Source organism: Carettochelys insculpta, chromosome 20, assembly GCF_033958435.1.
Source record: "Carettochelys insculpta isolate YL-2023 chromosome 20, ASM3395843v1, whole genome shotgun sequence".
Lineage (NCBI taxonomy): Eukaryota > Metazoa > Chordata > Testudines > Carettochelyidae > Carettochelys > Carettochelys insculpta.
Genome location: NC_134156.1, coordinates 19261299 through 19277620, shown reverse-complemented (window position 1 = coordinate 19277620; position 16322 = coordinate 19261299). Strand labels below are relative to the sequence as shown.

The window sequence follows — 16322 nt, the reverse complement described above, 5'->3', positions numbered from 1 at the left end:
CAGTTGACTCCTGTTCTTCTCATGAGATAAGAGGAGTAAGGGAGGTCACCTTGTTCAGTAAGGACGGCCAAGTAAGCCAAGTTCAGGTAGTCGATTCTAGCTATGCGACTGCTATAGCTAGAGTTGTGTATATGCAGTCGGCTTATACTTTGCCAAGTGTAGACGTAACTTAAATTTCCAGTTGGCTGATCCCTCCTTTTTTTCAGATGAATCTTACCATTCATTCCTGCTTGCTTCACCTTACCCTGCATATTTTCTAGACATACCCAGTTCTAAGAAAGAGAAAATCAACTTACTAGCATTCAGAGGTATTTGCCTAACAATAGTTTTTCTGAGAAAATCTGAGTTGCTTTAGCTGCCAGTAAAATCAGCATTTGTAGAGTGATGTTGCAGTTATTCCAAGACACATGCAGAAGGCTTGAGCATCAAGGAGCTGATAGAGGAGGTATCTGAGCCTTTAGCTATCATCGTTGGAAAATCGTGGGAGACAGGAGAGATTCCAGAAGACTGGAAAAGGGCAAATATAGTGCCCATCTATAAAAAGGGGGCTAAGAATAACCCAGGAAACTACACGCCAGTCAGCTTAACTTCTGTGCCAGGAAGGATAATGGAACAGGTAATTAAAGAAATCATCTGCAAGCACTTGGAAGGTGCTAAGGTGATAGGGAACAGCCAGCATGGATCTGTAAAGAACAAATCATGTGAATCCAATCTGATAGCCTTCTTTGATAGGATAATGAGCCTTGTGGATAGGGAAGAAGCGGTAGATGTGGTATACCTAGACTTTAGTAAAGCATTTGATATGGTCTCGCATGATATTCTTGTAAAAAAAACTAGACAAATACAATTTAGATGAGGCTACTATAAGGTGGGTGCATAACTGGCTGGATAACTGTACCCAGAGAGTAGTTCTTAATGGTTCTCAATCTGGAAACGTATAACAAGTGGGGTTCCACAGGGGTCTGTTTTAGGACCGATTCTGTTCAATATCTTCATCAACGATTTAGATATTGGCATAGAAAGTACGCTTATTATGTTTGCAGATGATATCAAGCTGGGAGGGGTTGCAACTGCTTTGGAGGATAGGGTCAAAATTCAAAATTATCTGGATAAATTGAAGAAATGGTCTGAGGTAAACGGGATGAAGTTTAATAAGGACAAATGCAAAGTGCTCCACTTGGGAAGGAACAATCAGTTTCATACATACAGAATGGGGAGAGACTGTCTAGGAATGACTACAGCAGAAAGGGATCTAGAGGTTATAGTGGACCACAAGCTAAATATGAGTCAACAGTGTGATGCTGTTGCAAAAAAAGCAAACATGATTCTGGGATGCATTAACAAGTGTGTTGTGAACAAGACATGAGAAGTCATTCTTCTGTTCTACTGTGTGCTGGTTAGGCCTCAGCTGGAGTATTGTGTCCAATTCTGGGCACCGCAGTTCAAGAAAGATGTGGAGAAATTAGAGAGGGTCCCAAAAAGAGCAACATGAATTATTAAAGGTCTAGAGAATGTGACCTATGAAGAAAGGCTGAAAGAATTGGGCTTGTTTAGTTTGGAAAAGAGAAGATGGGGGGTGACAACATGATAGCAGTTTTCAGGTATCTAAAAGGGTATCATAAGGAGGAGGGAGAAAGCTTGTTCTTTTTGGCCTCTGAGGATAGAACAAGAAGCAATGGACTTAAAACTGCAGTGATGGAGGTTTAGGTTGGACATTAGGAAAAAGTTCCTAACTGTCAGAGTGGTCAAACAGTGGAATAAATTGCCAAGGGAGGTTGTGGAATTTCCATCACTGGAGATATTTAAGAACAGATTAGATAGATGTCTATCAGGGATGGTTTAGACCAGGTGTGTCCAACCTGCGGCCCGTGGGCCGCATGCAGCCCTGGACAGCTGGTAATGCGGCCCCACAAGATCATAAACTTTTAACATTATTATGTGATTTATGTACCTTAACTATATTATATATTTTGTACACGGCCCAAGACTATCTTCACTCAATGAGGCCTAGGCAAGCCAAAAGGATGGACACCATGGTTTAGACAGTTCTTGGTCCTGCCATGAGGGCAGGGGGCTGGATTCGATGGCCTCTGGAGGTCCCTTCCAGTCCTATGATTCTATGATCATTTGGATTCTCGCTTAAGCCCCATTTTAGGCCTTAACCAATGCCAAATTATTGTGTAGATTCTTCACAGAAGTGGATTTGACCTCTAAAGAGTAAACTAGAAGAAAGAATTAGAGATGAAAATTACTAATTGCTCTTTTACATGATATTTTATGTGAATAAAAACTGCATCTATATATCAATTACTTGCTTTAAGCAGGGCACATTTATTTTTATTGTCCATGTGTTTTTATGTATTTGAAAGTGTTCAACTGATATTTTTATTTGCTTTGGTCAATATTTGTAGTCCATCTTTTTGTATTTTAAATACTGAGGTGTAAATAATTTCTCATATGGAAAAATATTCCCATTAAGGCTGTTTATTAGACAACATAACAAGCAGGGAAGAAATAGCTTTTGCTAGGAAAGAACTTTTTAACAAGTCATTGTTTCCCAAGTGTGTCATAAGAACATATTAACTTTTATTTAAACTGGCCAAGAATTTCAGTTTGATAATGTATAATGCCATCTACAATAATTACTTCTCATAAATATTTTGAAATCTCATTGTAATCTATAATGCTTATTGCACCCTTGACACGAGTGTGCCCCGAACAATACGTCAGAAAATAAGTTAGTACATGTGGCTGTTTACAAGCATAGTAGTTGATTATCCAGCTGCAATGGTTATCGCCTGTATATATCTAAGAACAAGACTGAGACCTGAATACATTCAGTGTGAAGAAATACTTCACTGATCAGTTTACTCCAAAGTATACATTTTGAGCACATTTTCTACTACACAGTTGTGCAGTCTAGTACTCGTTCTTCTGGGTATTGGTTCATTATTTTGTGGAGAACTGTTAGATTGCCAAAAGAAGAACAAGAACAGAAAAACAGTTTGCATTTTTGTTAAGTTTTTGATTAATAAATTATTTGTGAAAAAAACAAATTAAAGCACAAATGACCACATTAGGAAAATTAACAACACACTATTGTCGGAGGCTTGCAGTACATAGTTACAATGATGCATGTTCAGAATGAAATGGCTGACTAATTTTAGAATTTCCTTGTTTTTTTTTTTTAATTTTTGGTTTGTTTGTTTTTAATTTTGTTTTGTTTTTATCAGTGTTGTAACCTTCTTGTTTTTTACCAGTTTACTAAGGATGGTATTAAAATATGAGAGTGAAAGTCTAATGTCCATATCCTGCTAATTTTTCCACCTAGATGCAGGGATCTGCCTGCATGGAGCATCTTGGATGATTGGGAGGTGTAAGGGTCTGATCCTGAATTCCTTCCTAAGTCATCCTAAAATATTTAAATGGGATGTTAACACATATAAATTTTTTCAAGGTTGGACTCTAAGACATTGGTCTAGTGCCCAAAGAGCTGCATAAATCACTGCCAATGTTGGAAAATAAAATTCGAGGGTTACATTTTCAAAAGCAGCTAAGGCTGTTTCTACCCTTGCCCCCTTCTATCGGAGGGGGCATGGCAATGAGGCAGTTCGAAGCAGGCTAATGAGGCACTTACATGCATATTTAGTGCCTCATTAGCATAATGGCGGCCGCATGAATTTCAAAGTGCAGACTTCGAAATGCAGATTGGCAGTGTAGATGGGGGCTGCTTTGAAGTAATCGCCTCACTTTGACATTCCCTTACTCCCAATTAGTTTTGTGGGAGTAAGGCAATGTTGAAGTGGAGCGCTCAATTCGAAGCTATGCCCATCTACACTGTCAGCATTTGGAAATGTGTGTAGCTGCCATTATGCTAATGAGGCACTGAATATTCACATTAGTGCGTCAGTAGCCTGCTTCAAACTGCCTCATTACCATGCCCCCTCCGACAGGAAGAGAAGAGTGTAGAACCAGCCCTAGAGAGATGGGGGCCAAGTCCTACTTTTAAAAGTGGATTAAATACTAAGGAGTCTAAACCTATTTAACTTTCAGTGGGGCTCAGGCTGCATTTACATGGCAAAAGAAAAAGACTTGCAACAAGCAATCCCAAAGTGGGGGTCAGCTGATTTGGGTTTACATCATCTGGCTAAAAATAGCAATATAGACTTTCAAGTGTCAGGCTGAGATTCTCCCCCTTGCCAGCTTGCAGAGCCCAAAATTCAGCAGGGGCCTGAATGTCTGCAATATTCCCTTTAGCCCCATACTCCAAGGGGTCTTTCTAGCTGGGTAGATGTACCCTTAAGCTCCAAAGATCCTGAGTTGGTTTTGAAAGTGGGGCTCAAGTACTGATCATACAAATGAACCAGCAAGCTCTCAAAAATGAGATCTACATGCAGACACACATTTTTCAGCAAATAATTATAAACTATATACTTCAGTGATAATTTTATGCAAAATACAGATCATTTGGGAATTTCAATATGGAGAACAAGAAAAACTATACAGACAGCTAAAGAAGCAAACTAATTGCTTGATTAGATGTGCCCTTTATCATATTATCATGTGATAATGCTATTTGGCGCTAATCTCAAAAAATGTGAACATCAACAAACAATGATGATGTGATTATAGGCCATTTATATAATTTTTTTGTGCCTGTACGTGAAATTGTTAGCGATAATATCCGTCCCCTCCAAACATTAATCTAATCAAAACTTTAAATGTTGCTTCAAGACTGCAAAAATATGTAATTACAGATGTCTGTGTCTTCTAAATGGGCACCTATAATTATATTTGTGTATGAAGTAATATTCAGTAGTACAGCAGTATTTTGGTTCTGTATATTTTTGGAGCCACAAGTCAATAATTTAAACATAATAGATATGAAGAACAAAAAGAGGTCCTGTGGCACCTTATAGACTAACAGATATTTTGGAGCATAAGCTTTTGTGGGCAAAGACCCACTTCGTCAGACGCATGAGTGGTATATGATATGATTCTTTTAAATGGATGTTATAACTAGTTCATTTATCATTGAGCTATGGGTTTCAAAGTTTGCTCATTCTTTCGATACCTATAGCTAATCCATTTGTTCCCTATCTGTAAGGCAGCAAGCAGCTCACCAGTGCCCATGTTCATCAAAGGATATCAACAAATGCTCAAACTCAATTAACTCAAGTAGCACATAAGCACATCCTTGAGTGCTTTACTGAATTGGAGCCCAAATATAAGTATTTACTTATATAGAAGAGAATCAGCAAGGAGCTAGTGTCATTCAAATTTAGGTACTCCTGGTTTTAAGTGGGTTTTCAGGTTTTACCTATGATCATGAGTACTTTCATCTGTTCTGAATGCAGCAAAAATATGTATTTTACAACCAGCCTTCACCGAACTGAAGAAAGTTAGCATTCGTAACAAGCTCGGTTGTTGGGCAGTAAAATAATGATTGGGCAACAAAAAATGATTATGGGTGGGGGGTGGCTGCCAAAAGAGGAGAGATTGATGAAGACTGAGGCTTGTTAGATTGGAAAAGACATGACTAAGAGGGGATATGACACCAGTCTATGAAATAATGTCTGGTGGGGGGAAAGAAAATAAGGAAATATTATTTGCTCCTTTTCATAATACAAGAACTACAGGGACACCAAATGAAGTTAATAGGCAGCAAGTTTAAAACAAACAAAAGGAAGTATTTTTGTCATGCAACACACAGTCTACCTGTGGAACTCCTTGCCAGAGGTTTTTGTGAAGGCCAAGACTTCAAGTCAGTTCGTGGATTGAGTCAGAGTGAGTGTCAGGTTGCTAATTTTATACGGTGTTCAGTTCTTTGTAGTCCAGGTTTTCCCAATCCAGGCCAAAGCAATCTGTGTAATTTCTCCCAGAAGGTAAGGCTTCTCGAGACCTGTCACCAGCCTAAGGATTTGCTTTTAATTACAACCCCCCCCACACCCACAGTGTTCTTACTTCCTGCAGGAAACTCTTCAGTTCCCCTGCGGAACCAGAACTAGCCATTTGAGGCACAAAGAACAGGTATAATCTTTCCGTAATAGCGTTTATCTATCCCACCAAAAGAAAAAAGCAGTCCTGTAGCACTTCAAAGACTAACAAAATAATTTATTAGGTGATGAGCTTTCGTGGGGAAGATCCACATCTTCAAATCTGGAGACAGGGCACTATCTGATACACTATTGTTAAGTATCAGAGAGGTAGCCATGTTAGTCTGTAGCTTCGAGAACTACAAAAAGTCTTGTGGCACCTTATAGACTAACAGATATTTTGGAGCATAAGCTTTTGTGGGCAAAGACCTGCTTCATCAATGCGTGAGTGGGGGGGGGGGCGTGAAACAAACAAAAAAATTTCAGAAATCAAATGGAGAGAGAAATCTCTGAGCTGCAATTTATTTGCAAATTTGACTCCATTAACCATGCATTAAACAGAGACTGGGAGTGGCTCGCGGCGTACAAAGGCAGTTTCTCTGCTTTGGGCGTTGATAGCTCCCCATTAGATGCTGACAGTGGCTCTCATCCCCCTGTCTGATCTGACTTGTTTTTCCCTCTTTTGGTAAGTGCTGTTGATACTGGGCCATTTCCACCTTGCTGAATAGACCTTGTCAGCTCTGGCCCTCCCTCTTACTGGGACCCCACTCTTTAAATAGCCCTCTGAAACCAACCCCCCACTCATGCATCTGATGAAGCGGGTCTTTGCCCACAAAAGCTTGTGCTCCAAAATATCTGTTAGTCTATAAGGTGCCACTATTTTGTTAGTCTTTAAAGTGCGACATGACTACTTTTTTGTTTTGTTTACCTATCCCAGGTGTCCATAATACCTTTCACGAAAGCCATCTACCTGTAGAAAGAGCTAGTAGAGAAGAGGTGGTTATGAAACCCTCAGACATATACACAAGCCTCCATGATCAAAACAGCAGCTACTGAGCACAGGGCCACTGAAATCCTGCCATTCCACACAGGCACACTGAAAGGTGGGGAGAGTAAAGGGTGCAGTTGCCCTCGTGCCTGGCAATTCAAAAGGGCCCCGGGCTCCCACCCACTGCTCTGTCCCTTTACATTTCCATCAAAGCCCCACATGGTATGCTCCAGGCAGCGCTGAGGGCTGTGTGGCGTAAGCACGGTCCGTTCCATGCAGTTCAGGTACCACACTGACCAGGACTCAACAAAAGAGAAGATTGGAAAATATTTTACAGGCTCTGGGTATCCACCTTCAGAACATCTGTCATGTGTCTGAGGAAACATTTGGGAATTGGTGAGAAATGTGCACAAAGTGTTCGAAAGTAGCTTTCTGCTGAAGGTGTGCAGTCCCACCTGGACAGCTGACTAGTTATCAAGGTGTCATTCCAGTACAGGGTGATGATCAGTGTTCTCTGTAACCTGAGCACTTTGACAGCTATCTAGGGGAGATTTAAATCCCACCCAGCTGATGAGCAGAGTGCCCACAGCTGGCAGAATGTGTTTCTGCAGGTGGTGTACATCTGAACGTGCCTCTGTGCACATAACACAATTTATTCCACACAGGAATGGAAACAATTAAAGGGTGCACTCGTGTTGATATATCCAGATGAAGCTACCCAAAGGATAAGCATAAAGATGATTTAAAAGTTCTATTCCATTTATTCATTCAGTTCACCATAGATGAAACTTCTGAAAGCCATGTACCTTAGTGACAGAGAGGCAGAGGAATTTTAAAAAATACCAGGCTGATGTAAACAATCAATCATGTCCTATCTCATGAAATAACAGAACATTACTTGAGAGATACTGTGTGTTTGAGTGTGTGTCTGCTCAATTCTCTAAATCACATTTTACACATCTGTCTCAAGCAAAGCTTCCCTAGTGGGGCCCTTCCAGGCTCTGTGCTGTAAAACTAGAAAATTGTGGTATAATTATGTGGTTTATTTTATCCCCTTATATAATACTTACTCTTAATCCCTTTTCATATAATTTTTTTGCATACAAAATATTATAACAAGACGCAGCTGTTGGTGGAACATACAATTTTGTGGGTTAAGGTATTGAATATGGATGGAAAATACCTTTTACCTTTTCTGCCTTTTACCTTAGGGGCCTTTTGGTGGGAGTGAAAGTTCCATACCTGCTAAAATCGCAGAGCTGGTATGAGGAAGGCTTTCACTCACATTCCGAAATGTGTGTACAGTTTATCAACTGGGATAAGTAGCTAAGCTTTGTTGAAATTGTTGCTTATTTCCCATAAGTAGATCCTGTTCCCAGCCCTGCTTGCATATTATGTATTGAAGTGATAAGGAAGTAAAAATGAGAGATAACTGAATACTGTATAATGAATAATTTAATAATACCTAACAGCTGTATTAATTGCTGTCCAATGAGAAAGCTGTGATATTGTGTATCTACTGAAAAGTATACTGCCATCCTGCAGATGCCTGTCATTTTTTTCTTAAGAAACTATTTAAATTGTGAAGTACAAAAATGAAGTAGCTTATTGTTTTAAAGGCAGGATTTACGTTTTCTGTTGAGTGTTTTAAATCGATTAATGGAGGTGCATGTAAACAAAATGAGAATAAATTGGTGGCGGGGCTGAGTGATCAAAAGTTCTGATGCTAATTCTGTGAAATTTAACTTTCAGTGTGGGCCCATCTCCAGGATAAATTTAACCACATACAGCATTATAGAAGCTAACTGTGAAGGGCTCTTGAAATGTTAGTCCCTTTCCTTTATAATCCGTGGAATTTTTCATCAAAAATTTGTTTTTACTGTTCTTCCTGGAGCTTTTCTGCTTTTGTTCCCATGGAAACAACTGTCTTTTGTTCTGGTATCACTAGCAGTTCCTGCAAATGGAGCAAAGAAAGAACACTGTTTTCAAGTTTGCAAATAAGCAGTTGGAATACACTGCGTTAGAACCTTGGCGTTACATGTCGGGCTGCGCTACAGATAACTCATCCTTGAAATGATTGGTTCAAGTCAGCGACTGCATCATTTCTTAACAAAACTGTTCAGCAGCCATCAAGTTTGATTATATCCTGGTGATGCACTTTTAACCAAAAGGCAACAAAAGAGATTCAGGTGCTCTTATTTTCCTCTGTGCTGCAGGCGGAAGGCTTCTTAAATTGTACAGTGTGAAGAGACTGCTCTAATGGTGGCCCAGGTAGAAGTGGGGGCATGCAGATATTTAATGGGTATTTATCATTGGGCCATTCTAGTGTAAGTCCTTCCTGCATTGATCTAGGCCCAGGAACAATCCACACAGCTTTTCATCTGGAGTCCTTTGTAACCAGTCTTTGCCTTGCATTTGCCTAAATGCAAAGTAGCTATAGCCAGTATTGTTCCTTTTGCCCCCTCGTTTTCCAAGCATGTGCTGCGGTATAACGTGGATAATACCTCTAGGTTCAGGACTCTTTTTTAGTCAGCGGCACCAACAGCCACCCTGGACGTGGGGGGAAAGTTGTGGGTGGAGTCTCAGGTGGGAAGGGGTGGGGCCAAGGGCAGTCAGCCCTTAACACCACCTAAAGCATCATGTTGGGCCCACCCCTCCAGCCCTCAGAAGCCAGAGCTCCTGACTGTTGCCACTATTCTTGTGGCGGCGGCAGCAGCAGCAGCTGGGAGCTCCAGGCCCCTTTGAAACACTAGGCCCCTATGCAAGTTGCCCCCTATTCTTCTCCCCCTCCATCAGTAGGCCTGATCTTAGTGAGGCACAATTGTGGCTTCAGGGATGACCAAATGTTCAAATGCCTTTAATGCTATTTCTGGTGCCTGGGAGGTCACACAAACCAGATGATACTTGTAGCGTTTTACAAAATGCTGCTGCTTGCAAACCTTTCAGAAAGCCCAGGATTTGCAGGTTAGTGAAACATTAGGATTTTCCCTTCATTTTCCTGCGGTTGCAAAAGGCAAAGTTTGCAACAAACTTTTTCTCTTCCTACATAGTCTAAAGTGCAAAGGCATTCCACATCACCATATTGAAGTTACCAAGCATTCTTCATCTATTAATGCCAAGCCATCCATTTGTTTACAGAAGATATTGGCACTGACTGGTAGTGGAGAAAACTCGATGAAAGAACAAAAATGTATGCACTTGCTTCATCAATTTTCAAAAGGCATTTGACAGTATAGATCAGAAAGTGACTTGGGCAGTGTTGGAGCAGACTAATACGGTTGTTGGAAGGTATCAGTGATAATGCAGAGGCAGTGGTGAGAACACACGGGGAGTTGGGAAGTTGGTTTGAAACAAGTAGAGGTACAAGACAAGGAGATCTAATATCGCCAAGTATCTTCATCACCCATCTGGAGAGAGCAATGGACAAGATCAAGGAAGAGGTAGAAGGGATATCTGTGCGTGGGAAAAGAATTAACAACTGGAGGTTCGCGGATGATATAGTTATCATGGAGGAAGGTGAGGAGAAGTTAACGAAAAAGGTGCGGGTGTTAAACGAAGAAGGGAAGCGGTATGGACTGATTTATGAACGTCGGTAAAACAAAAACAATGGTATTTGGAGATAAAGAAATAGGAAGGAAAATCAGTGTGGATGGTATTGAACTAAAAAACGTAGAGGAGTTCACATATCTGGGGAGCAACATAACGTGTGATTTAGACTGTAGGAAGGAAATAGCGACTAGAATAGCAAAAGCAAGAGCGAGTTTGAAAGTGGTGGGTAAGATCTGGAAAAGCAAAGCAATTAGCTTAAGAATGAAGCTGGGTGTCTTGAAAACGTGTGTTTTCAGCAGCATGTTGTACGGATGTGAGACATGGGTGATAATGAAAGATTCGAAAAGAAGAATATTGGCGTTCGAAAGGAGTTGTTATAGAAAGATTCTGAGAATAGGATGGATGCAGAAGGTCACCAGTGCGGAATTATATAGGAAGATACAGCTGAAAGAGAACCTGCTGCAGAAGGTTATAAAACGGAAGCTACAACTATTTGCACATATTTGCAGAAAGAACGACGAACTAAAAATCAAGACCCTGGTATTCGGCATAATGGATGGTTCGAATAGGAGAGGCAGACCCCACACAGAATGGATAGATGATGTAGTAGATTGGTGCGGAACTAGTCTACAGAAACTAAGCCGCTCTGCACTAGATTAGGAAAGATGAAAGGAAATAGTGAGAGAGGCATCAGACACCAACGGGCACTGAGCCTACAGTTATTGATGATTATGATGATCCATTTGTTCTTTTCTGCATCCAGTATCTCATAGTATTTGTATTTTTTCAGCTAAAATCTAAAATGGCACAGTATGTACGGGTTTGATTTGCAAGATTAATGTTACACCGTGACCCAAGTAAACGTGGGTAATTTCATATTTTAAAATATTACAGGTAAAATGTGTCTGTACTTCCTTAAGCTACGATAAATTCATAGAACACTGGAACTGGAAGGATCCTTGAAAGATTGTCAAGTCCAGTCCCCTGCGCTCATGGCAGGACCAAGAAGCATTTAGGCCAGGTGTTTGTGTAACCTGCTATTAAAAATCTCCAATTATGGAGATTCCACAGCCTCTCTAGATAATTTTGTTCCAGTTTTGGAGCACCTTGACTGGAAGTTCTTCCTAATATCCAACTATACCTCTGCTGCTGCAATTCAAACCCACTGCTTCTAGGCCTATCATCAGAGGTTAAGGAGAACAATTTTTCTCCTTCCTTTTTGTAACAACCTTTTAGACACTTGAAATCTGCTGTCATGTACCCTCTCAGGCTTCTCTGTCCCAGACTAATCAACCACAGTTCTTTCATTCTTCCCTCACAGGCCATGTCCTTTAGACCTTTAATCATTTTTGTTCCTCTTCTCTGAACCATCTCCAATTTGTCCACCTCTTTTCTGGAACTTTGTGCCTGGAACTGGACACAACACTCCAGCAGAGGTCTAATCATTGCCAAGTAGAGCAGAAGAATTACTTCTCATGTATTGCTCCTGACACTCCTGCTAATAAATCCCAGAATGATGTTTGCTTTATTTTTATTTGTATTTTGCCACAGTGTCACAATGTTGGCTAATATTTAGCTTAGGGTCAACTGTGAACCCAGATCCCTATTCCTTCCTCTTTATTAAAACCAAATCTAGAACAGCCTTACCCCTAGTAACTTTCTCAAACTTCTGAAATAAATAATTATCTTCAATACATTCCAAGTACTCATTGGCTAATCAGTGCCCTGCTGTGTTACTTCCCCAACAGATGTCTCCGCAGCTGAAGTCCCACATCACTACTAAGTCCTGTGTTTTGGATGATTTTGTTGGTTATTTAAAAAAAAGCCTCAACCAACTCTTCTACCTGGTTCAGTGGTCGCTACCACAACATCACCCTTTTGTCCTTACCCAGAGACTCTCAGTGCCTCCTACATCCATCTGAACCTCAGTTCAAATGCATACTTTTTAATATATCAGGGGGAACACCTCTTCTTTTTTCTCTGCCTGACTTTCCTGAGCAAGCTGTATACATCTGTGCCAATATTGCAGTCATGCATATTATCTCACCAAGTCTCTGTCATAACAACGTCATAGCTGTGTTTTTTTTACCGGCATTTCAAGTTCTTCCTGCTTATTCCCCTTATTTCTCACATTAGTATACGGACAACTAAGATACTGATTTGATTTTGCCTCCTAGTTTCTCTCTTATCTCTCCACCCAAAATTTATGCCCTGTCTATCAGGTCTCCATGTTTGTGATTTAGCTGTGGGTGCTGTGCACCTGCTGCTATCAAGCCTAGTTTAAAGCTCTCCTGACTAGGCTAACCAGTCTGAGTCCAAATACTCTCTTCCCCTTCGTTGATAGGTGGACCCCATCTCTACTTAGCAATCCTTCTTCCAGTATTAGCATCCTGTGGTCGAGGAAGCCAAAGCCCTCCATCATATATTGCCTAATACTCTGTATTCAGTAAGGCTGTTTCTGCACATGTCACTTTCTCCGAAAGTGGCATGCTAATAAACAGCCTGAAATATGCTAATGAGGCATGGGAGTAAATTCCTGGAACCTCATTAGCATAAGGTCACATGATTTGGAGTCCGGAAGCCGCTGTTCTCCAAAACACCATGTAGAAGCGTGGCCCTGGGATGATCTTCCAAAAGGGAAGAAGGGGCCTCTGGGAAGGAGGACTTCCTTCCAGAAGATCCCCCCAGGGCCATGCTTCTACACGCTGTTTTGGAGTCTGGAAGAGCATCTTCCGGACTCCAAATCGTGACGTTATGCTAATGAGGCGCTGGGAATTTACGTCCGCACTTCGTTAGCATATTTCAGGCCATTTATTGGCATGTGTAGAAACGGCCTAACTGAATAATAGCAGAGAGGGAGCCATGCTAGTCTATACGCTATCAAAACAAAAAGCAGTCAAGTAGCACTTTAAAGACTAGCAAAATAGTTAATTAGGTGAGCTTTCGAGGGACAGACCCACTTCTTCAGACCATAGCCAGACCAGACCAGACTCAATATTTAAGGCACAGAGAACCAAAAACAGTAATCAAGGAGGACAAATCAGAAAAAAATGATCAAGGTGAGCAAATCAGAGAGTGGAGGGGTGTGGGGGGAAGGTCAAGAATTAGATTAAGCCAAGTATGCAGATGAGCCCCTATAGTGACTCAGAAAGTTCCCATCCCAGTTTAACCCACGTGTTAATGTACTGAATTTGAATGTAAAAGCCAGCTCAGCTGTATCTCTTTGAAGAATGGTGCAAAAGTTCGTTTTCAGTAACACACATACCTTTAGGTCATTAATAGAATGCCCAATTGCATTAAAATGTTGACTAACTGGTTTGTGGATCTGGAGTGTTTTGATGTCTGTTTTGTGGCCATTAACCCTTTGTCTACGGGAATTAGAAGTCTGTCCAATATACAAAGCATCTGGGCATTGTTGGCACATGATGATTAATTCTATTAATGACCTAATCTAATTCTTGACCTTCCCCCCACACCCCTCCACTCTCTGATTTGCTCACCTTGATCATTTTTTTCTGATTTGTCCTCCTTGATTACTGTTTTTAGTTCTCTGTGCCTTAAATATTGAGTCTGTTCTGGTCTGGCTATGGTCTGAAGAAGTGGGTCTGTCCCACGAAAGCTCACCTAATTAACTATTTTGCTAGTCTTTAAAGTGCTACTTGACTGCTTTTTGTTCTAACTGAATAACTGTTTCTATTTGTTCTGATTAGATTTTTACAATATCTATTACTACTGCTATTACAAGAATCTATCTACTCTGTCAGGCTGATGAAACAAGAGCTTATGCTCCAAAATATCTGTTAGTCTATAAGGTGCCAGAGGACTTCTTGTTCTCAAAGATACAGACTAACACATCTACCTCCGTGATACCTGTTACCAAGAAGTTAGTGTTTTCTGCAATTCTGCCTTATAGCCAGCAGAGGGCACAGAAGTTTATCTGTTAACCTCACAGTTACTTAGAATGCAAGCCAGAGCATTTATTAATAAAGCATTTGTTAATATAGAAATGAGTCTTAGATTTTTGTCCCATAAACAAATATTATGGACCAAGATCTCTGCAATAATTTGAAATTATAAAGGGCCAAATATAGTATCTGCAGCCTCAAAGATAAGACCAAAAAAGGACCCAAATGTGCAAAGAGAGAAGCCACAGCATTTCATTGGCCTATTATTTATACATCAAAGCAGCTTGTAAGCCTCTGGTGCAGCCCACTCCATGTCTGGCTAGAACTCATCTCCCTGTTGCAAAAATGGACAGTTCGCCTGCGCCTTATACATAAAAACATTTAGTTGTTTAGGCCCCTTTCTGGGCTATGCATGAGAATATCCTGACCATCTATGGAGCTGGGTAGAATGATGTGATTAAACATTTGTTATCTTGTATAAATGTAAGACTTTACAACCTGTTAATGTCTTGATTGTGTCAGATATTGTTCTGAGGTAGACGTTGTGCATATACAAAACCCTATTAAAGTCCATGGGAATTTGGGCCAGCACAGAGGTCTGCCCATGAGCAGAGATTTGGCTTGCAAGGTCTTTGGGGCAGGGACTCTTTATAATGTTTTTTTATAGTACGTATCACAATTCAACCCCGATTCTCACTGGTGTCTCTGTATGCTACTGAAGTGCAAATCGTTAATTATAATAAAGGAAGAAACTGGAAATGCTATGCTAATGTGAAATTCTATTATTAACATAAATAGAAAATGTCATGTATATCCCAGCTTTTCATGGGTATGAAGGAGAATGTTCACTATCAAGTGGTGAGGGAGTATTTTGTTTCTGTTAAATAAAATGCTCATAATAGAGGGGTGAGGATACATCTTCAAGTTTCGAGGAGGAGCAGACAGGGTGAGTGCTAACCCAGTCTTTGGCACTGATTTACTGGTTGATCTTGGACTAGTGACTTGCCTTCTCCATGCCTTGGTTCTCTTATCTGTGAGATGGTGATAATAAGACATAATTATCATTCCGTCTAGATATGACACTAGGAGTAATTACCATGTGAAGTGCTTTGGAGACAAGAAGCAGTGTATGAGCGTTTAGGATTATTTAGTCCAGTCCAGTCCAGCACAATAGGTCTTCACATAGTTTAGAGGAAACAATAAAATGTGAGCATAGTGCCAATTTTAAATCCTCTTGGCTTCACTGCAAAGGGAGACATCAATTTATTATAGCTCCATATTATCACTTGGTGCATCTTAATTTTGTTTTGTAACTTGGTGAAGTTTCAAGTGCTGCTACCACATGTGATTTGCAGTATCTCATTTTGATTTACTCACTCATATGGTTGCAACCTTACACAAAACATAAACTTCCCTGCCAAGATAAACTTTTTTTATGTAGTCTTCCTGCTCCCTTCCTGCTCCTCCATCAACACTTGATTGAAAATCAAAGTTGATTGTCATGCCAGTTCAAAAGTGGACATGCTCATCAACACTGATTGTCATAATATGTAGGTTTTTCAAAGTGGAAAGTTACGTTTCATAATGAACAGCAGATGAACTCTTGCTGTGAATAATGACCTTGCATATAACATTTTAAAAGAGAATGTAGAGAAACAGGTTGCCTTAGAAAGGAACACTAGTAACATGGTGTCATTACATTTATAAAAAGCACCTTTTATATTCCAAAACAAAAGTCACAGGTTTGCATCCTTTTGGCATGAAAATAGTGATTTTTGGTTTAGGGGTTTTCTTTTTCTTTGATTTTGGGCTGTTAAGCAGATGAATGTATCTGCTTTTATTTGGTTAGACATGTACACAGTTCACCACTTTGTTTCCAAAAGTGTTGTTAGAATGAATCTTTGAACTTGGGTCTGTGCAGCTTTTGTTATGCAGCCTTTCTTTTGAGAATGCACCTTCAAATTAGTCATCTGCAGCTGAACATCTTTCATTTTACTGGCTAAG

At 40.3% G+C, this 16322-nt stretch overlaps 1 protein-coding gene across 2 annotated transcripts in view; it reads left to right on the top strand.

The window, feature by feature from the left end:
* Positions 1 to 16322, top strand: part of PRKCA (protein kinase C alpha) — a 350851-nt gene that overhangs the window by 280427 nt on the left and 54102 nt on the right. The gene's annotated exons all lie outside the window — the stretch shown is intronic.